The following is a 23,732-nucleotide window of genomic DNA, read 5'->3' on the forward strand; positions in this document are numbered from 1 at the left end:
TTATTTCCTAATTGCTTATGCCTCAAAAGTACAGAAAATGGCTATTATTCCCCAAAACTTTGATTTTGTGACCTGGGGCTTACAGCTTCCCACACCTCACCGCCATGCTCCCACGCCCCCTTCATTCATTGATCTGAAGAAAAGCCACTCCCTGTTGTTTGGCAGTCTCCTGCCCCGAGTAGAGGACTGTCCACCTCTCATGGTGGCAGGAGCCAGAGCCGGTCCATGCACACACATGTACACACACACATACACTTCTTAAGCATCCTTGGCACATCTGGTCCCTGAGCCAGATTCAGCGCTCTTGTGAGGCCAGCGCATCACAATTTTGTACTGGCTCGGCTATACCATGAGGGCCTCGTGGTAACTCGTCTTGGATATACCAGTTAAAAGTGTCCCCGTGTCTGTCTGTGTCTTTGTGTGTGTCTCCGTGGGGAGCGGTAGTGTAGCGGTTAGCGCGCTGCGCTATGAACCCGGAGACCCGAGTTCAATTCCCGCTCACGGCCAACACCGCCAGTGACGATGATCTGAACCGGTCCTGGGCCTCCCCTAGGTCGACTCAGCCTGAAATGAGTACCCGGTGCGGTGTGTAAACATCGCCACTGGGGAGACAAAGGCGGTCGTGCGTGGTGCTGGCCACCCACCCCCTCGTGTACCGTTCCGGCCTTCATAGGTGCTCGCTAACAGCACTTGCCCCTACAGTCTGTTAAGGCTATACGGGGGATCTTTGTCTCCGTGGGTGTCTGTCTCTTTGTGCGTCTACGCATATCCATGTCTCACACTATGTCCCTGGGTCTCTTTGTGTCTCCATGTCTCTGTGACAGTATGTGTTTGTTTATTTGCATGTGGTGTGTGATCAAAGCATGTCCTGCTGGTGGCACTTGCTTTGATCGCAGCACGTTTCAGTCACTCGGTGTATCTATGGGCATTTTTTTCTTCCTTATAAAACAATTCACGGATATCTCATGAGTCATGAGAATTAATTTCTGCACGGCGGATAATTGGAAGAATGGGGCCACAGATAATAGTGGTTTTCTTGGACCCTACTGCTTCTGCGGATAATAGTCTCAAGTAATAGGGTAACGGATCATAGGACTTCTCCTGTATTGGTCCTGACGTAGTGGTTGAATATGTATATTCCCATGATGAGAACCAGCATGGTGTAAATAGAGCACTGTTTATTGTGTAATACTCGATGTCAATCAATAACACAGTGCTTTTAAAACTCAGAGTTTACTTGAATATTCCAAAGATTTTTCCAGGAAGTCACATGCCGGTTATTTTATCTGTTGATGTGTGTGACTGCATTTTCTTTTATATTGCAGAAGAATGGAAACATTCAGCTGTGCATAACTCAGATTATTGGGAAAGAAATTTCTGCCATGGGCATAATCCAATTAACAGATATTTGGAATTCTACAGCATATGAAATAATGAATTCGGACTACATTACAGCCATGTACCATCGAGTATTTATACGACTGGGTGTTACTGTTGAGCACTCGACTAACATTTGAAAGTGAGCCAGTTAAAATCCCAGTCTGGGGTTGAATAGGTCCAATATGCTTTGGGCTCTGATGAAATAAACTGCACTTTGTGGGAATTTAACAGTGATTGTTCAATAGAGACACTCACCAATGTGACATGGGGATATTGAATTCTTACCACGCCCGGCTCGGTCCCGCACATGGAGATGAGTAACGGAACACTTTGACCCGACTATTGGCCACCCAGTGAAGGTTTCATGTCGGAGTCTGAGAGAGGGGGCATGGTGTCAAGGAGCAGACTTTTGGTACATTTGTGCCACGTACTTCATTTCAGTACAGAACCATGGTCTTTTTCTTACATGTTTTTTTTGAAAACCAATGGATATATGTGCATATACACCTTTGTACAGCATTGCAATTATGGAAATACACAAGCGAGACGCATCTTTGGGTTACAATTGCCAATTGCAACTAGATGAATGTATGATTGGTACAGGAGATTTTTATTGCTTAAAATAAAAAAAACGAATAAGTTGTCCGGTGCGCTACTAATGTGTATGTGCTCCCTTTACTTTATGCAGAGTATTGCGCTGTGTGTTTTCATGCTGCCCGTATGGTTTACCACTGCACTACTGCAGAGTATTGTTCCAATTTCCCTGTAATATGCCCCACAAATCAGCCAATTTGCTGCCATTTGACCTCGGTTTATGTACAAGCCCCCACACAGTCTCGTATCAGGACTCAGCCTTGGTGGTGAGTGTGCCTTCAGCCTCTGCAATGGCCAGATATCGTTTCACCACAGTTCTTTGGCATGAGGGATCGCAAGCTGCCCGTACTTGTCAGCGGTCAGGATGCCCTGGGCTTTGTGTCGATCACAAATACCGTACCAGGGGCTGAGGTGCAGCCCAAAACTTTTCCTGATCCTCCTCCACACTTTACTCGTACATTAACCTTGGTGTCATGCTTCCCTATGGGCACTGTGTACGCAGTGATCTGTGTTCGATTCACACCCACGGCTCATGTCAGTGGCGAAACGGTATGTGAGCTGGTCCTGGGGCCCACCCTTCACCAGTCCACATTGGTGAAGAATGGTGCTAATAACTTCGAACAAGTACAACAATAGAACAGCATTAACAACATGCATACGTACATACATGAGTTACTGGAGTTAGCCCATCGTGTGTCCTCCGTTAAAACTCATCTCTTCTCCCTTGGTCATCTTAATGCCCTGGCCTGCCCCCCCCCAGCCCCCAGCTATGACCAGGTCTACCACGAGCCCTCCTTACACACTCCCACCTGTCCTCCTGCCACCACAACTATACCACCACTTTTAATAACCACACTCTTTATTTTATCATCTTATGTACAAATACAATTGTACATAAGTGCCTTTATTTAAGGCGATATGTACATCTGCGTTAGATAAAATCACGTGAGTTGGGCAGGTTCGCTTGCTTGCAAGTCAAAAGTCAAAACTGATTTGTTGGCAAAATAAATGTTATATTGCAAATGTAATGTTTACACTTGCAACGTGTTGTTATTTGCTTTGTGATGTTTTTCAGCTCAGCCTGCATTCTGACCTACAGAATTCAGGCCAACCTGTGAAGCAAAATCGGCCTAGAGAATTTCGGCCCGAGGCTAAAATGGCAGCCAACTTGAGTTGATCAAAACACGGAATGGTGGGGCCCCAAATCGAATTCCGTGGCTCATGGTGAATGGTATTGCCGTAGTTCCATCTACCGGCCCCCTTTACAGCTCTGCAAATACAGCCAACTCTCAATTATTTCTAGAGTAATTTTGGGGGAAGGGGGGGTCCTGGTGACCTTGATTAATAAAAAAATGCAGATAATGCAAAACACATGCCAATTAGGATGCAAAACATTTGTTGATTGGGGCGCAGACCTAGAATGTCTCAAGTCTGTCTTTATTGCTGCTTGGAGTAATATGTTTACTTCCCAGCGCGTGTGTTGGTATTTGCGGTGGGCACGTGACAGCGGGCAGCAGCTAATAATGAAAGCAGTGTGTGCTTCGATATATTTTATTGATTTTGTTTGCAAGCACAGTCAATCGACCCAGCCAGGGAATCTGCCCGCGGATAATCGAGAATTAACACGGGTGCCTTGGTGTATATGACTACGTTTGGCGTGATCCACTGATGCAACGGAAAGATTACTGGGCTATGGGCAGGCTCAGAATACAGAGTGTTGAGGAGCAGGATGGACAGGTGGCTAAGCACACACGCGTGCGTACACAGCAGCCTGGCCACATGGGCATCCAGGCATGAATACAAATGTACACATGGGAAATCGTGAGACTGCCACTGAACACAATGCGTATTATCACAAAGCATTTGACTGTACTTTTGTGTTTATAAACGTGTTTTTATTTTATTTTACCAGTTTTGGTGGCGTTCATTATTGTGCGCACGTGAATTCTTCTTTTGGGGGGTTGACGGTTTTTTTACTCTTACGGAGTTGACGGAGTACGAGCTTACGGGAGTAAAATCCATTTCCCCTACTCAAAATAGTCAGGCAAAATTTAAACCTTCCTGTTGCAAATGAAGATCAGACGTGAATACGTGGATAAACGCAGAAAATAACGTTACAGAATTTTACATTTAACAAAAATATCTATTGAGGTCCTATTGCTTATGAGGGTTTGGGGAAGGGACTGTTTTGTGGATGAGCAAAATTAACGGAGAAGATGAATTTTTACTTTTATCTGCGTTTTATCCATGCCAACACGGATATTGGGATGAATTTCAGATTTATTCCTCTTTCTTGCCGCAAATATTTGGATAATAATGTGTTTCTCACGCCGTTCATTTAAATGGCATCTCACAATCGCCAAGGAACCACTAACAAGCTGGAAGTCAGCCACACGCAGTTCTCTATATATGAAGATGTTTTCAGCCAATTAATGAGTGTTCATACATGTGGGAGGAAACCGGAGAGCAACCAGCGAAAATAGAACGATGCTGAAGTGTAGTGGTGCTGTATAATGGAGTTGTATAGTGTAATGTGCCTTGTGTGACGGCTGTGATAGCGTCAGCAGTGCAGGAGGCAGCAGTAGTGGCATCGCCATCATGATATTATCTTCTTGTTATCATGGGCCATGGTCTATCCACTTACGGATGAAGGCCTCTCCGTGCTGCCGCCGCCTATGGTCTTGCGATGCCGCAGTATTTATCTCGCTCCTGTGCACAAACTTATGTCATGTCGCTCCATCACTGCCATTGGAGTTGTTGTGGACCGCCGGTGAATCGTGGATATTTAGGGCGTGTACATTTTTTGGGGGAATGTATTTTTGGAGTTTCACTCCACGTTCGTTCTGTTGCACTATTGCCCAATTATTTAGCACCATTGCCTCCACAGACAGAATGGTATACAGTCCATAACAATGATTGTGTAAGAAAATACAGCGTCTGACTGCTTTCCCTGAGCCGCAAGTGGCAGAGTCCAAAGTCACATCCCCCAGAATCCGCCAGAAGTCCCATCAGATTTTTTGAGATGCAATGAAATGTTTTCATGACGATTATAAATCTAAACTGGCCTGTGCTGCTGCTTTCCTAGAATGGCATGACGTGGCTCTTTCCTGTACCAAAGCTTCAAGGATAAAGATAAGCAATTGCATTTATAAAATGTGTAAATACTACAGCATCTGATACGAGCACAGCACCACCAACAACGAATCCACCACAACATTTCAACAACCATGGAACTCACAGGCACCGAGCAAACCTGACAACACTTATGTACGCATGTATGTTTAACTTCTTTCGCATCGTACGTAGCCAACTTTACTAATCTGAGTAGGTGCAGACGTGGGATAGCAGAGGGGAGTCCCCACTGTAACAAAGCCCCCCAGCAGCAGCAGCTCCTAGATGGGACGTGGCACAGTCGCTGCATGTCTCGCGTAAGCCCCAGATGAGCCAATTGCTGCCCAGGCGTCACCCCATCTGATACGAGCACAGCACCACCAACAACGAATCCACCACAACATTTCAACAACCATGGCACTCACAGGCACCGAGCAAACCTGTAAACACTAATGTACGCATGTATGTTTAACTTCTTTCGCATCGTACGTAGCCAACTTTACTAATCTGAGTAGGTGCAGACGTGGGATAGCAGAGGGGAGCCCCCACTGTAACAAAGCCCCCCAGCAGCAGCAGCAGCTCCTAGATGGGACGTGGCACAGTCGCTGCATGTCTCGCGTAAGCCCCAGATGAGCCAATTGCTGCCCAGGCGTCACCCAAAACGGACCCCGCGAGATGCAAACAACCCCGCAGAGCACAACATCGGCAGCCCCCCCCATCTCCAGGGATGTCGAACACAACCCTGAGATTAACTATGGCCCAAACCAAGCAAGAGGTGGTGGGTGGGGGGGGGCGGAAGCAATGGCTAAGAAAGAAAACAGGGCCCAGCGAAGAGTGAAAAGCAACAGCGAAATAACACGTAAATAAGTAAAAAAATAATATTCTACAAAATCCTAATGAAAGTTGTGTGTGGCTCTTGTGGGCTCAGCCCCCATTGCCTGCACTATGCCCTCCCTGCACCCTCCTCCCACTCTGCGTCCAGGGTTGGAGGGGGGAGTGGTTTTTAACTCACGCCGCCTGTCCTGCTTGGCACGTGGCGCTTGGGTTTAGATAGAAACGCTTCACTCCGGTAAGTGGAAACAAATTTTTGGTCGGACGACAACTCGTATCCGTTCATACGTTGATTTGTGTGCGATGGCTGACACGTGTCATACTACTAATAAAACACCTCGTCCCAGGGTCGATGAAAAGGAGTTGTATTGTATTTGGGGGTGGAGGTATGGCTCTGTGGTTCGTGCACTGCGCGACAAATCTGAGCTTGAGTTTCGACCACGGTTGACATCAGTGGTAAGTGGTATCGGAACCTGTACTGAGTTACCCTTTTCGTTAAGGGGCCGTCCATAAATGACGTCACGCACCTAGAGGGGGGGGGGGTCAGACATTTGTGACGATGTGTGACGAAGGGGGGGGGGGGGTTGAGAAATGTGACGTCACATCAAAATGCGCAACTTTAAATAAATATAGACAACACGTTCTACTTAATTAAATATACTTTTTAATACATGTTTTCTCCTACAGTATCAGAGTGCAGCGCCACATTAAATACGCACTGCAATGACAATAGTTTAAAGCGATTTGAAGCATGTTTTATATTTGGGGGGGGGCAGAGCTTTGTGACGTCATATTTGAGGGGGGGGGGTCTGACTTTGTGACGCCGTATGACTCGGGGGGTGGGGGGGTTAAAAATTCTCCCAAATCGCGTGACGTCATTTATGGACGGCCCAACCTGCACTGACCAGCATGATGAAGTATCGTCAAACAACCCCCATTACCAACACATGGAGAGGCGTGTTCTTACGGTAGTTGTTGAAATGCTTTTCTTTAATACTTACCCGTGTTATTTTTTTAAAGAATCTTATCTGTGTGGACCTTGGAGTGGCAGTCCCCTCGTATACATAGATTTGTCATGAGTAACCATGCCAAACATGAATACAATTGGCCAAACATTCCAATGCAAAGACCTGCCTAGGGAAGAAAAAAGCTTGATACACGTTGAGGTTTTCCTGGGTAATTAAAGGACACAAGGCCGTAATTATAATTTAGACACATCCCCCCCCAATATTCAAATATGCTCAATGCCTCCCCCCCTAATATATTGCTATAAAATAGATTTCTGTTTATATGATTGTGGTTATGGTTGTACTTTTATTAATCCCGAATCTCTGCCATTACATACAATGAAACAAGAAAAAGTAAAATAGAAAAAACAGAGCAATGTAATACAATACACTCTTAGACATTATTGTAAAAAATAAATAAAAAGTCCATCCTATGTGTTAGTGAATTTTTTTTATATTTTAGGCAGAAAATGGCAGGAAATAAAATTTCGATTTAAAGCTTTCGTGACTGCAGGGATTCATATTCTTGGTTCTTTCGGTAAAATTTTCAAATGTATGATTTGGTCCCCCCCAATGTTGACTCCATGGCTACGGCCTTGAAAGGACAACATCTTCATTATTACTGGTCATGTCACGAATATATTGTTGACTGCCACCGAATTGTGGAATTTTAACATGCACTGACTCAGTGCTGCAAGTAGAGTTTAGAGTTTATTTAATTATGTTGCCTAGCTATTTTTACAAGGGAGATCGGTGGTAGTGAGTGAGCAACCACAACATGAAGACAAAGACACAAGCAGTCCAGGGTCCTTGCAGCATATTGCACAAATAACAAACAGGGCGTGTAACGATTGTCAACAAAGATTAGCACTGTCCAAACCCATTTTTGAGTGTTGAGACACGTTTGACTTTTGCCATGCATTCGTTTACCTGTATACCCGTAGACGTGTGTGCCACTGGTTAAGCTAATACTTCGTGCCAAACAGAATGTTTCATCTGGTTAATGCAAGCATGAATGGTGACTGCTCATGACCATTGCCGAGCTGTCGTGTATGTAGGTTGAATTTATTTCCACCGTGCATAGCCAACCGTGCTAATCGGACAAATAAATGAGTTGAAAATCTTGATTTAAAAAGTGCATAGCGCCAGTGGCTTTCTAATATCGGCAGGAAGAGCGTTCCAGATGGCCGCACAAGCGCATCTGAAAGTGCGTGATGTGGTGATCGTCTTTGTTCGATGGATAGCCAAAAGTTGCTGCGAGGAAGACTGGAGTTTGCGTGATGGTTTATGCTCCTTGATGAAATCAGCAAGGTATTGTGGTCCATTTGTGGCAAGCAATTTGTAATGAGCGCGACCTTATAATGTATTTGTTAACATCCACACGTAAGCTGCTAATACAGTATGTGTGTGTGTGTGATGCTCTAGCTTCACCACAAAGGGCAACGGCAAGTGAAAACATCACTGGACAGTATCTCATGCAACCGCCTCTGACGAAATCGCCCGGAATGTGCCCGATATCATCAGATCTCGGAAGCTGAACGGGGTTGAGCCCGGATAGTGCTTGGGTGGGTGCCTCCATGCGTAGCCACTAGTAGCAGTCCGTGGGGCTGCATGGCGAGCAAGAGGGCAGTAAAACCAAATCTGTTGTTGTCCTGTACTCTGCTATGCTCCCAAACTTACTCGCCCTGCCTTCACCGATGCGCTCTCACCAGCGCGGTGAAGTTACGGTTCAAATAACCCCCATGACCCGCCTGGTATGGGTGTAATCTCATCCAGCAGTAGATTGACAACAGAGCTGTACATGTACGTCAAATAATCTAAGCAAAATGCAGCTGTGTAAAGGCACCGTGGTGATTGATAAAACTGGAGTTTTGCTACTTAAAATGTGAAACATTACGTTTCGGAGGTCTTTTTGATTCTCCACTTGAATTGGCAAGTCTGCTTTAGTAGGTTGTATGAGGTTATCGTGCTATATTAAGTTGTACATATCCAGCTCTGTGCTTTGCAAGGTTTGCATGTTCTCTTTATTTCTGTTCTGAAGATTAATTAACTTTTAATATGTTATTGGGAGGGCACTTGAAGTTACAGTTGTGGGTTTGTAATCTTCGCTGTAGTTTGAGCAATCGTCACTGAATAGACGTCGCTCTATGTTTGATTTTTTTTCTATTTTGAAAGACTGCACAGACTCCAGATGGGCACTGCTCAATTTGCAATTGATCCATAGTGATTTGACATACTGGTCAGGAGTTGACTTGGCCCATCATCACTATCGGGTTGATAAAATAAACACTCAGGCAAAATGCTTGCTCTGTGGATAGTTGGCCCTGTCATAGCGATGTGGACTTGCCACCGTGAAGTGACCATCTCACCCACACATTTGTTGAGCAGAAAGGAAGCCAGGTGTTTCTCTCGCAAAGAAGGCATTGCCTTTTGTGCAAATAATTGGCACGTGTGCAATATATGTGCTGCAATTACAGGTTTTAAATTAGTGACCGTTCAAACGCTTCTACAAAGTCCTGTTAAAATCGCTTGTATTAAATGACCTGTACTGATACCAGTTGACATGCCGTATATGGATGCTTGTGTAAATGTATTTTATTTAAAGTGATGTTCAGTTTAAGTGTTTTTTTTTCTGGTTGCTGCAAAGAAACGAATTCCTATTTATTGGAATCAATAGTTTTATAGGAATATACTCATTGAAATGTACTACTCATTGCACTTTGCTGTCATTTAAATATAGAGTCGAACTGTCATACAATTCTTGCTGTGCGGAGTTGGCAAAGGTATTTAGGTGGGTTTCATTGAATTTCTCTCTCATGAGCAATCCAACAAATAACTTTTTGTTGGATTGAGGTCACCGGCAATATCCAACGTGTTACCAAATGACACGAGCACTTGGCAATAATGAATCCAGTGGCTTTTGGGCTAAACCCCTAATTAAAATTGATAGTTGATTAAAATAAAAAGGCAATTGATTACTGTGTTCGTTCAGGCATCCTGCAATCTGACTTTGCTGTAGGTTACTTAATTTGGTTCCAGATTCAAGCTGAAAGGCAAAATCAATGCGTCTTCAATCCCCCCCAACGATACAATGGAGAGGAGACACTTGCGTTTTCGTAACCCCCAGAGCCGGTGATGGGAATTCCACATTGCAATGAAGTTGTACGATTTGTACTGATCACGGATGGATAACAGGCTGCGTCCACCCCTAACTGGCATTTGAACTCACAACTATCACATTGCAAGCTCAGTCCTCTTTCCACAACGGCATCTGGCCAGATATAATATAGCAATACCCCGGTTTACATCAGAGATGCAATCCTGAAAGGTGCGACTAATATCGAAACAATATTTATTTATACCGGAGGAATCCGCTGAGCGATGAAGCTCTTTTTTTCACATGTCTGGTCGGGGCGTTGTCAGAACGTCACGACGTAAATCCAGGCGATTCACAGTGATAGGTGGAGGCTGAGGCGAGGGATACGAGAAAGGGCAGATGATGCTGACAGCCACGTTGGTGTGTGTTGAGGCGACGCAAATCGGGTCGTGGTATTGAACACATTCCTGCGGAGGGAGCTGGTAGGAACGTTGGGTTGCTCGGTCAATGGCCAGGGTCAACGGCGGCGTGGTGTATTCCGCAAATATGGCCGACTGTGAGGGCGGGCACAAGCCGGCGTGAGTAGGTTAAACGTTGATAAGGGCACCACGGGGTGACCAGCCCCTCCCCACCCAGCCCCACCCCTCCCACCCCCCACCCAGCCCCACCCTCCCCACCCCCCACCCAGCCCCACCCTCCCCACCCAGCCCCTCCCCACCCATTTTTGGATGCACGACAGACGGACGGACACAATAATCCCCTGTGGGCTGGTGTAACCAGGAGGTTCCTACCAGTATAAAGTGACGGCATATTTGCGAAACAACGTCAAAGGGAGAGACGTGAATCGGTGGCATTGCTGCATTATTTACCATCCAACATAAAATTTGCTCTTGTGGAAACAAAATTCATTGTTCTCTTCCTCTCTTCTGCCATCCCTCATTCTTCTCACACCCGAATTTTTTTTGTAAGTTGGTGTCAGTGCTCACATTGGCCCATGTCCACTATACTATTCGCATATATTCCCTATAGCACTAACTATCTCTGGGTCCACCAGAATAATAAAAAGTCTACTGGAAGAGGTCGCCTAGTAACGTGGTTACTCGGAACCAGCATCCACCACACCACAAAACCATCTGACACCCCTTTTCAGATTGGCTGCAACACTCACCGCTGCACGAGTCTATATTGTTGTTTGTATTATGCTTGTTTACCCAGGATAACCTCACTGAGTGTCATGACTCGTTCTTCAGGGGGGGGTCCTGCCAAGGTTCCACGGTATGGGGCAATGGTTCCCATGTATAATTACAAATTCGGACTCAGTCTGGCACACAATAGCGTCCTCTTGCCAGATGACATCAAGTGCTCGTCATCGTCTGCAGTGAAGCAGAGGCGCACGTTTTATGGTAAATACACGGCGCAGTATTAGTCGCGGCGGCCGCTGGATAAGAAATGCGCTCGAATCTCTGCAACAAGCGACGAGCGCGCTACCGCTAGGCCATGTCACCATTCATAAGAACTCGTGTAGCATTACAGTACTCCTAATTTATCACAAGCTTATCACCACAGCCTCTTACATCGAAGGGGAGAGGAGGATGTTAATTACCTCGCCGGGTATACAGGAGGTCGTGGGTTTAATCCCGACCCCGACTCCTCAATATTTGGAGTCTGCGTGTTCTCCCCGTAGTCACGTGGATTTTTCTCGAGGTCGTCTGGTTTTTCCCTCCACACTTCGAAGCAACATGTGTTTCGAGTCTTTGGCTGCGATAAATTTCTACGTGATGAGCCAATTCGCTGAGTGAGCAGTTGTGGCCAGGTTGCTTCTGAATAAGAGATATGTAGCTTTAAATCTGCAGAAGTTTTTTTTGTTATATAGTGGAATCCATAGGCAGTGTTACTCACGTTATATTACAGTGTACTGTTGGCCAAGATACTTAACAATCCTGTACTTAATGCTTTTGGATTACAGTATTTAAGAATTGCTGCACATGTATTATATTATTTTATATTATATTATTTTATTATGTTTTATTTTTATTATTTTATTACTTCCCTTCTACGTGACTTTACCGAAAGAACCAAGAAGATGAATCCCTGCAGTCATGAAAGCTTTAAATCGAAATGTATTATTCCATTCAGATTACAGCATGCAGTTTGTCTACGGATTATGGTACAGTTTTAGAAACGTATTATTGAGCAGTGCATCCAAGTCAACACACATTTTTATTCCATGGACATTAACATCGTGTACGCCCGACACTATGCCGATTATCTCCCGTGTACTGGCATAATGCATGGACATTACCTTTCCACATACTCTTCCACAAGGGTTGTAATAACGTAGATTACACGAGAGACTTAATACCCATGGATTTTCATCATCTGTGCTGTCATGTCTGTTGTACGTGGTGCATTATGCCGTATAGTGAACCACCTTAATCTGCACTCCTTCAATGGTGGAATGGCAAAATGTCACAAACTCTCTTCGAAAGCCCTTTCGTGGCTTGAAGACCTCCACCGTTCTTGGCATTTAGCTCCTGAACATATTGCCATCATGCTCAAGGATAGAAGAGTATAATTATCCGCAGTGTCCCTCAGCACTCGGTGCAAAGTGTATCCCCTAGCTTAGCACGCCGAATTGTGTGTATGTGTGCATTGTACAGTGCTGAATTATTTTCTGGAAGCAATTTTGCCCTTCGTGGAAAATCGAACCATATATGTGGAGTGTTGTAAAAGCACTAATGCACAATGCAAATAATTGTGATTACTTTATTGTTTAACGGCTGTGGATGGTGATGATTATTGTGACATGCACTTAAGTGCAAGAATGTTTTCAATTGCACATTCTAGGAAATGAGCCTTTAGATTGCAGCCTCGCTGTATTGTTTGTAACTTTCTATCCTTTTGTACGATTGCATCGTGTGTGAGCGCATTTTTGTAAGCGGCCTATTTCTGGTTTCAACGAATTCTGTTCACGTCTAGGCAAGGGCTGTCCAGTTTAACGACCTTTTGTAATGAGAGGTTGTGGTACAAATGGCGAGATGATTGATGTTAAGACATCGTCGCGCAGCTGTCTATGAAAACTGCATCAACAGTGGTTGTCCTATGGATAGACTTTCCCCACCATAGAAATGTGGTATTGCCAGCACGAGCTCAGAGTTGCCACTGGGGATGAGCATTGCTCTATGCCCATTGAAGCATGGGGACGTTGAGCACCATGTACTGAAAGCAAACAGAAGTCCATTTCTTGTCGCTCAAAATTGGACGAAATTCCAAAAATCTAAAATCCGCATTGATGTGGGGGTAGGGGGGGGCTTTTAGCCGATTACAAAATCCACAATGCACCTTGATAGTTACTCGTAAAGCTTGTGGTAAACATTCACAGAACATCTTATATCTTAGGAGTTTTTAGGCATGCGACTCCAAAAATATAAAAAACCCATTGTTATTAAGTCACATAGCTAATAATGAGACTTACTCATCATTATTATCATCATCATTATTCAGTTTATATCTACTGCTGGAGGAATGTCACCCACTCCATGCGTCCAGTGCTGTAATCAATCTCCTGCACTTAAGGCAATGTTGCCTCATTATGGGCTTCGTTTACTTTCAATGTCATGAGTCTGTTGCCGATTTCCCTGGGTATATCAACATATATTCTGCTCCATAGTAGAGTTGTGCTCCTCCTCAGTGCGTCTTATTTCATCTCCAATTTTGCGGCCGTCTTTACCGCGCGAAGCAGTGACACGGGGGTCACTCCTAATGCCTGACAAGGAAAAAACCCATAAAAACACATCCTTGTGGGAGCTGCTACACGGCACTGTAATTAATTGTTCTTGCATCAATGTCGTGCGTCTGGAACTCGATTCGTACACAACAGGCAAAGAAAAAAAATTCACTCGTACGACGAATTCTTGTTGCGCTATTTCCAATATCGTACATTGTGCCCTGCACGAGGCCACTTGAGTTGATGTCTTTTCGTCATCGGTTCATATTCTTTCTCTGCGGCCTCCTTCAACAGTCATCCTGCACAAGTGCCGTCGGCAAACGCAACTCGCAGCCTTGGCGCTTCGGGGTAAAAGAGCGACGTTTGCTGAAGGCCGGAGGAATTCAGCCCGTGTTGGAGCGTTGAGTAACATCAATCGCGCCTGCGTGCGTGTGTCTTGTCCAGACGGCAACGGGGCACGCAAGACGCATGCACCCAAAGTCCAGGCGGAGCTTCAGGTGCAATGGAATCCGTGTGCGAGCGTGTCTGACGGATCATGCTCGGCGTTGACTGATGTAAAAATGTGAGCTTGCATAACAAATATAACCTACAGTGTGTCGAGCAGCGGAGCATATGCTGTAAATAGTGACTAAAATATCCTGACTTTAAAAATATATTTGGAATGCAAGTACTGTACAGTGCTTCACTGAGCATCGTCACCGGCCGATGTTGGTTCAGATAAACCAGCAGATCCAGTTCAGCGTGAAGTGTTTCAATCAAAACAATGCCCGTGATTTTAAGCAACAATCTTTTGCGGGCGGTCGCACGGCGTTAAATTCTTTATGCCAAACGCTTTGGTGCATTGTGCGCACCGTTAAAACGAAGACATGCGGCCAGAGTGTGTGCGTTTGTGCGACAGCACGTATAGTGCCTGTTTTTTTACCCTGTTATGAATATACAGCAGAAATCCGAAGATCCATGATCCAGTCGTTTGCAAGGACCCGGTAATTTGCGGATTATTGGCAGTTCACAACTGCCCCTTTTAAGCGGATCGAAAATGATTTGCGGATCGCAGACCGCGATCCGTTGAAGTGCGCCGCGCTAACTTGGAGCTGCAGGAGCGAATGTGCCAGGATATGCGGAGGTAAGGTAAAAAATAATAATCATAGATATTTAGCAATTGATAAATGTTGCATCTGCTCAGATTAGCTGTGCTGGTGTGATTTATCAGTAGAAAAGGATTTTTGCGAAATTTTAGAATCGGATATCAAGCATTTGGTTCTCAGAAAAACCGGTAACCTCATCCGCTAATTTATCGTGAATTCATTTAGCCACTAGTCACATGACTGCACTTCCCCTGTAATCTGTGAATGTTTAACGGAGTGCCGGAGTAGCGAAGCTCTTTCCTCCCACAATCAGCGGTACTGCTCGTCGGCGCAATACAAATAGCGTATTCTTTGGTGGGAACCTCTTTTGAGCCCCATGCCCCCCCCCATATCAAAGCAGATTATTGTTGATTTCTGATTTAGTTCGGTGGTGGGAGATGGTCTCGTGCAGTGGTTCCCAGCCCTATCAACTGTCCGCTTAACACTACCACGGTTTTCACGGTTGGTTACGTACGGTGCGAAAGAAGTTCGACATACACACATTGTCATTCTTCTCGTAATTAACACCATTAAAGACTTTCGATGTAAAGCTTTCGTGACTGCAGGGATTCATCTTCTTGGTTCTTTCGGTAAAGTCACGTAGAAGGGAAATAATAAAATAATAAAATACAATCGTTTTTTATTATGTTTTGTTTTATTTTATTATTTCCCTTCTACGTGACTTTACCGAAAGAACCAAGAAGACCATTAAAGACATTTAGTTACACTCAACACACTTCAGTGGGAGTGTAATTTAGAAACAGTACAGTGAATTTAGAGTGACCCCCTCGCTTTATTTTTGGTTCTACCACACAGCCTTGGGACATCAACCCCACCCATTGCTCTCTGGCCCAATAACTTTAGCATAGGAATGTGGAAATTACACATTTGAACCTGCTGACGCTTTGCTGCCAATGGGTCATTTGAGCACTTTTCTCTGGCCCTTGTAGCCCCTTAATTGTGTCATCATTGAGACAGTGAATCTGCATTGCTCAGAAGTACAATGGTGACAATCGAATTATGTTTTGGTATCTGCGTTGTTATTTGCGACAAACATTCAACGAATGAGCTTCCAAATGCATGTGCAAGCGCTTGCATGCAAGGTTTTTTTTAAAATTTCATTCGTAATGGATTTTTTTTGGCTTAGATCGCCTCATTAAGCAAAATATGTGTCGTGCATCCCTCCTCCACCTGACACAGCCAATTAATAAAGTTCTCACGAGGGGAACAAAACGTTACAAGTTATTGACCGGTGTGTTGCAGAGCAACCACAACCTTTAACAATGTGAAGTTGAAGGGGTAATAAATGTTCACGTGGCAACTTTATTAATTGGTCGTGTCGGGTGGAGGAGGGTGTACGACACACAGTACTGGTAGGAACCCACTGGTTCCATCAGCCCACAGGGGATTATTGTGTCCATCCGTCGTGCAGGGAGGGGCTGGGTGAGGAGGGAGGGGCTGGGTGGGGAGGGGCTGGGTGGGGAGGGTGGGGCTGGGTGGGGAGGGGCTGGTCACCCCGTGGTGCGCTTATAAAACTCAACGTTTAACCTACTCACGCCGGCTTGTGCCCGCCCTCACAGTCGGGCATATTTGCGGAATACACCACGCCGCCGTTGACCCTGGCCATTGACCGAGCAACCCAACGTTCCTACCAGCTCCCTCCGCAGGAATGTGTTTAATTACTCACCCGTCAATCTGACCCACAAATCAATCGTGAATCGTCATAGTGGTCGCGAAATCCGACTACGCGTTACGTTAGCGTTGGCTCTTTTCACATTTATCTTCAACGGACCTTGTTGTTTGGCGAGTTCCTTGTGTTTTTGCCAGTGTGGCTTGTTTGTCAGAAGCACTCATTCGTGTCCCTGCAAGCAGTGTGGGTGTCCCTGCACCCGCTGGTAGGTGATTAAATAAAAAAAAACGCACAGCGGTGTTCATCTAGTTCTATCCCCGAAACAATGGTACAGCAAGTGTTCTTCACGTAGAACATGCTACAATCGTGTCTGACGGAATTGATGTCTGCAAAAGCTTTTACTGCAGTTCAAAGCAGTGCATTGGGTTGATGAGGTGACGTACGTTGCAGCGATGTGCTCTGGTTGTGAGCACATTAGAGCAGGCATCGTACACACTTCACATGCATCCGGGTGCGGTGGTGCGCGCCTGCAATCCAGCACTCTGGAGGCAAGGGGTGGTGGATTGTGTGCAAGCGTATTGCAATCCCAAATCCACCAGGTTGTGAGGTGGTGCGCAAATGGCAGTACAGCAAGTGCGGTGAAAGGCATACGTGTGCGGAGCTTTGAACGTTGCCTTCATATGCAATTGGGCATCTCTCGGGGTACTCGAGTTTCACGTTCACATACACAACTCAAGGGTGTAGGTGTACTCGGTACCTCACAATCACACGTGGTATTATGTTTGTGGTGAGCTCACAGTTGGCGCAGTCTGTCAATCTTGGGTCAAGTGCCTGCCCCACCCCCCCCCTTTCCCAGCCTCTCCTGCAAGTTGGAATCGTCAAGAAGAGCTGAATCGCTCGTCATTGGCTACCAGTTAAGACTTGTTAAGATCAGCGTGACAAACGCCAGTCTCGGTGGGGCCCAGCGCTTATCAACTGACCTCACTGAAAGATCAGACGATTAAATTCAATTAATTGCACAAACCTTCGGTACCTCAAATCACCCCGCTGTGGTACAGAATGTGTAAATGACAACATGCAAAGGGGTCACAAGAACACTTTCTTACAGGAAGAGACAGCCAACACGGTAGAGTGGTTATTTTTCAGAGTGGAGGGTTGTTAGTTTTCTTTTTTAATATCACCCCATCATAACCTTGCTGAGCTCTTCAAGGAGCATTGACCATCACGCAAACTCCGGTCATCCTCGCAGAGGCTTTTGGCTTGCGATCGAACAACGACGGTTGTTACCGCATCGCGCGGCGCTTTCAGATGCACTTCTGCGGCCGTCTGGAGCGCTCTTCATTCCAATATTTGGAAGCTACTTGAGCCATGCACTTTTACATCTCTTTTGAAAACTAATTTCTTCAGAACTGCTTTTTGTGTTGAGTTTGTTGTCCTTCCCCCGCATGTCCGGTTGGCTACGCAAGGTGTGTCGGCAATCAGATTGTGTTTGTTTTCAGCGGCAGGCCTTTGTCTGCCTTTCTCCCACCACTTCGTCAGTTTCTACGCAGTTACGCAATGCACCAGAGACCAGCGGAGACTGGAAGCACGGCCGCCTTGCCCCAGTCTCGCCGCCGTCGCCCTCACGACTCTGTCAACTTGCACTCGTCTTCGACGCTCGCGCGCTCTCAACCCTGGAGATCCACTTCACGCGAACCCTTGACGGTGTCCCGCCGCCAGACCCCCGGACGCTAAAATCAAACATAGGTAGAGTACTCTCAGGTTCTTTCGATAAAGTCATGTAGATAGGAAAATTATTATTATTATAATAAATCACGACGTTTTGAACGCAACAATAAGTGATGGTCCTCCGGTAAATGAGAGAAACATGCCTCTGTGACGAAGCATTATATAGAGGGGGGGGGGGGGGAGGCCGCAAAGGGGTGAGAGGGTGGGGATACAATTCAAATAGGGCTTTGGTGAGAGAGAGAAAATAAATGTGACAGGGAAGCTTAGATATCAAAATTAACATCATTTAGAAATGTAATGCAACTCAGAGAGTCGGCTAACACAGCAGTTAACACTTTACCTGGTTGATCAACGTCCTTCCAAAGATTGCTAAATTTTGCATCCATCTTCTCGCTTGAAATTATGTCCGAGTTGTGTGGAAAACCTCCCCGTAGAGGCGGTTCAATCTTGATTAGAAGCTTTCGGGACTGCAGGATTTCATACTCTTAGGTTCTTTAGGTTGCGATCGAAACGTCATGAGCTAATATTTTTTTATTTTATTTATTTTCCTATCTACGTGACTTAACCGAAAGAACCTAAGAGTATGAAATCCTGCAGTCACGAAAGCTTCTAATCAAGATGGGTAGAGTAATACCTCAGTTTTACGTCTTCCCCCTTTCTACATCGCTTTGCAAATGTGTCGTCGCTTTTTGAACACCGCGACCTGATTTGCGTCGCCTCAACCCCCCCACACTTGCGTTGACCACGGCGTCATCCGTCCTTTCTCGTATCTGTCGCCTCAGCCTTCGCTTCCACCTACCCTGTACACACAAACTACTTTGCGCCGCACATGAAAAAAAGTTCTGTACTGTAGAGTACAAAAAACTATCTACGTACAGCGTTTTGGCGATTTGGAAATATTGCTTTGGTTTATGTCATTTTTAAATCCTTTATATTAAGTTCGCTTACTTGCTTGCTTGCGCGCTTACGACCGTGCAAATCTTTCGGTCGTTTTTTATTTAAATCCTTTATATTAGGTTCGCTTGCTTGCTTGCGCGCTTACGACCGTGCAAATCTTTCGGTCGTTTTTTTACCCACTTCCCGTGATCCAATCGAGCTGACATTTTGCACACAGACTCGTTGTGCGTGACAATTAATTTTCGTGAAATTTGTTTTCAAAAATTTTACACTTTTTAGGAACAAAAAATTATATGTAATTACCAATTGCTTAATGGTGCCAAGCAATCATCTGACCCATAGGTGGCAGCCATCTCAAGCCAGAGGACGAGAGGACTCTAGCCACCACGCATATAAAGGATTTATAGTGAAAAACTTTGTTTTTACAGGTTAATTTTTTATATCCGTCGTCGCACCTTTCAGGAGCGCATCACCGACGTAAACAGGGGTACTACCGTGCGTTTCTTTCTCATCCTGCACATTGTTGCATTTACTCGCCGCAGCCTGAAATGTGAATGTAATGCAAGTTGGACCGATGTTCTTTCTCACATTCAGCCCTTTCCTTGATAAGATGCCCACGACATTGTCAGCCTGTCTTGTTGGGATGTTCCTCCTCTGCAACGTGGCTTCCACTTTCATCACCAAGGCATCAATGAATGCAAGGAAATTTTGAAACACACTATTACATTGGAAAGGGGCTCTCCCATCTGTCCTTCTCTTTATGTTGAAATTATTTCACACTCTATGTAGCCCACTGTGCTAATCCGCGGTGGGGGGAAGGTCAACAAAGTAAACACAAAAAGGAGTTCTAAAGAAATTCGTTTTCAATCTATATTTAAAAGTGCATAGCTCCAGTGGCTTCCTAATATCGGCAGGAAGAGCGTTCCAGACGGCCGCAGAAGCGCATCTGAAAGCGTGCGATGCGGTGACCGTCTTTGTTCGATGGCCAGCCCAAAAGCCGCTGCGAGGATGACCGGAGTTTGCGTGATGGGTTATGCTCCTTGACGAGATCTGCAAGGGATTATGGTTCATTAGTGACGAGTACTTTGTGTGTAAGGAGTGGGACCTTATAATCCCTCCTCCTCCACCTGACACACATTCACACTTCGAGTTTGTTTCCCCTTGCCTTCAAAGGGTTCCTTCTTCCTTCTAGATTTGAAGCTTTCGTGACTGCAAGGATTCATACTCTTAGGTTTTTCGGTAAAGTCACGTAGGTAAAAAAATAAATAATAAATAATATAATTGAAAAAATAATATTAATATTTTTTTAAAACTAATAATAAAAAAATATTATTGAAATAATAATATAAATATTCTTTCATTATATTATTTATTATTATTTTTACCTACGTGACTTTACCGAAAAACCTAAGAGTATGATTCCTTCTTCCTGTTTTGTACGGCTGGATTCCTAACCCGTGTTCATTCTTTTGGTCGGTATCTTTCATGACCACTTTGCGCTTCTCTCCAACACCGATTCCCCCCAAAAACAAGTCGTAAAACCCATCAAATACCCGAGTGGGGGTGGTCTTCAGTCAGCAGTGAGTTAATAAAAATCAACGCTGTACACGTGCGTATGTGTGTGGTGGAAATTTGATTGTGATAGTGGGTGTTGGATGCTCGGGTGAAGGAATAGCCATGGAGAGGTGATGTCTAATGAGGAAGTTGGTATGCTCAGTAAATATTATTAAACATGGTTCTTGTGCAGTGACAGGCTCATATGTATGTGTTCAAACAGATGAAGACTAAATAAAAAAAGGATATTCCTTGCAAATGTTTCAGTCTATAGTTTAGAAAATGTGCGGGTATTAGGGATGTGTTCCAGAATTTCAGATTAATCTGTAAATCCAGCCTAGATACAAAGCTTTGGATGATCCGGAAATAAAACAAAAATCTGATCGATCTGAAAGTATGTCACGTGAAATGTCGTCAAGGAAATGTTTAATGTAGTTGAGATTATGGATGTATAGGTTACACATCAGCTGCATCTATTTGCAAGTGCTGCAGGTAAGAGAAGCAGAGTGAAAAGTAAAAATGTTGACAGATCGCACTTGCATCGTCGACTGTGTTTAAGTGATTTGAAAGAAAATTATTAGAATATTAAAGCCATGTATTCCATGAAGATGTAGGTCAGGATATGTGTGCGATCCACTGCTGGATGAGGGCCTTCCCCATGCTGTGTGGGTCACGGGGGTTGCTTGGACATAGCTTTTGCGCACGGGCACAGTGTGTGTTCGTGCACATGGGAGGTATTGACTTTGGATCATGGTGCAGCACGACACTGGATTCTGCTGCACTGCCTACTGTTGACAACTTCGCCCTGCAGCAAGCCTATAACACATGTTACTGGTAGGAACCTCCTGGCTACACCAGCCCACAGGGGATTATTGTGTCCGTCCGTCGTGCAGGAAGGGGTTGGGTGGGGAGGGAGGGGCTGGGTGGGGAGGGTGGGGCTGGGTGGGGGGGGTGGGGCTGGGTGGGGAGGGTGGGGCTGGGTGGGGAGGGTGGGGAGGGGCTTATTGGGGAGGGGCTGGTCACCCCGTGGTGCCCTTATAAAACTCAACGTTTAACCTACTCACGCCGGCTTGTGCCCACCCTCACAGTCGGGCATATTTGCGGAATATACCACGCCGCCGTTGACCCTGGCCATTGACCGAGCAACCCAACAACGTTCCTACCAGCTCCCTCCGCAGGAGTGTGATATGTACGGTGGTGGTCACCCATCCAAACACTGTCCAGGCTCACCCCCAGTATAGCCTCCGATAAAGTGGTGAGATTGGATACATTTCGGGCTATTTGGACAGAGGTGGCAAATATGATAGACGCATGAAATGTGTATCGTCATGAAACAAAAACATCACCTTCAAGAGCATAGTGAGATGCACGTGTTCTTTTTTTTTGTTAAATGAATGCATTTAGGAAGCGTTAAACACACTTGAAGTTATGTTACGACACGTGCGATGAAATCCATACAATTACCGACACTTATTATAATCAGACACTGCGGTACTTTAAAAGCCACAGCATAAATAACAGCACAGGATGCCATTAGCGGCTGCGAAAAATAAACATTTTACAAATACATTTTAACCTCATTCGGTCAGTAATGCATCGGTGCAGAATGTTGCTATGAGCTGTTATTAAGTGTGCGTGTGTGTATTTTAATTGCCATTTATTTGTAGTACTGTGGAGAGTTCAGTAGTGCATTAAAGCACTGCCTTGCCCGCCTGCCAGCTCTGCATATATCCAGAGGGCTACTGGCAAAACCCTCAACTTTGACCGCCCTGTTATTCATTGGCAGGGCTTTGTGGGGTAGGTCCGTGCCAGCAGGTGCAGCTGCGCTCAGGTGCGTTGCTTATCAGTGTGTGTGTGGAGCATAACCACTTTCATATGGGTGTGGCCAAGCCACAAAAAAACCACGTGACCTTCAGGTATTTATTATAAAATCTATATGTTTATTTGCGGTCTGTCCAAGCCACTGCAATCATCGTAAATAAATTCACCGCAGTCTGACACTTACAAGTCTCCGATTGTCATGAGCATTCACGATTGATGTAATGCCTAGATCACCTATACACGTGTATCCTTTCCTGCCTTACAACATTGGCTTGAAATCTTTTCGTTTAACCAGTGGCACGCGAATACATCCGTCGCAAAAGTCAGTGGTCTCCCCTGCTCAGAAGAGCCGTGATACAGTGCCCCAAACCGCTGGCAACCCAGACTAGTGAGTGGTTAAAGTTCCGCATTGTATAGGTACATTGCTTTGAATGCTGGCTTTTAGTGGATGGCACAGATTTGGTCATGCAGTGAGTGGTGGCCAATCTGCTGGGCTTGTGATCTGACCAGGGCTTGGGAATCGATGGGGCACTGACCCTCACTGTGGCACGCACGTGGGTTTTGTGTGTTGTCCGTGAGCTTTCTCAGGCTATTCTGGGATTATTTCTCGAATGCACCATTCATCGCTCGTTCCGCGGAGAGGTGGCCAAACATCTCGAACAACGGCACGTTCAGGTGTATTATCGGTCACGTGAAATTTGAATTGATTTGTAATGTGGTTTAAAGTTGTACTTTGTTTTGGCCAAAATGGCATGTTTTACACGTCCGCCGTAAAGTTTCAAGTACAATATTTATATGTGTCTGCCAATGATTAACCACATACGTGTTCAAACAACCTTTGGAAAATGCTCACTTGAGCTCCGCTCTGCCTATTGCTGCATTATATCCAAGTGCGTAAGAGTGAGTAAAACCATTTTCACCTCTCGCTTTGCTTTCTATATGCCGTATGACGATACATTTAATTTGTCTGTCTTCACTGCTGTTGTTAACGTTGTTGCTTTATTTAAAATGCATTCATGTCAATGGTTTAACGTAATGTTGTATGCATCGTGTAATGCTCTGCATTGCGACATGTCACATCGAAAATCCCCTCTCGTGTCGGGAATATGAACACCGTCTGCGATTGCATGCATCGGCTTGCGGTGTGGAAAATGAGCTTGCGCTTAAAAGGGCTTCTTGTGTACACCAGTGGTACATTTTCAAATCAAATCTACGTAATCAACCGACTGAA

The 23,732-nt window shown here is 45.2% G+C and overlaps 1 protein-coding gene across 5 annotated transcripts in view; it reads left to right on the forward strand.

Annotated features, from left to right (window-relative positions):
- THRA (thyroid hormone receptor alpha) overlaps positions 1–23,732 on the forward strand; it is a 108,217-nt gene that overhangs the window by 17,389 nt on the left and 67,096 nt on the right. The window contains exon 1 of one of the 5 annotated variants that reach the window (XM_078609521.1): positions 5,997–6,154. The exons of 1 other annotated variant lie outside the window; for it this stretch is intronic. The gene's annotated coding sequence lies outside the window, so the exon portion shown is untranslated. Of the gene's footprint in view, positions 1–5,996; positions 6,155–14,191; positions 14,245–14,290; positions 14,310–22,484; positions 23,402–23,732 lie in introns of those variants that run through there. 3 more of the 5 variants (XM_078609529.1, XM_078609538.1, XM_078609547.1) reach the window with 3 other exon arrangements.

The sequence above is a fragment of the Lampetra planeri genome, chromosome 2 (genome assembly GCF_965212315.1).
Source record: "Lampetra planeri chromosome 2, kcLamPlan1.2.h2, whole genome shotgun sequence".
Lineage (NCBI taxonomy): Eukaryota > Metazoa > Chordata > Hyperoartia > Petromyzontiformes > Petromyzontidae > Lampetra > Lampetra planeri.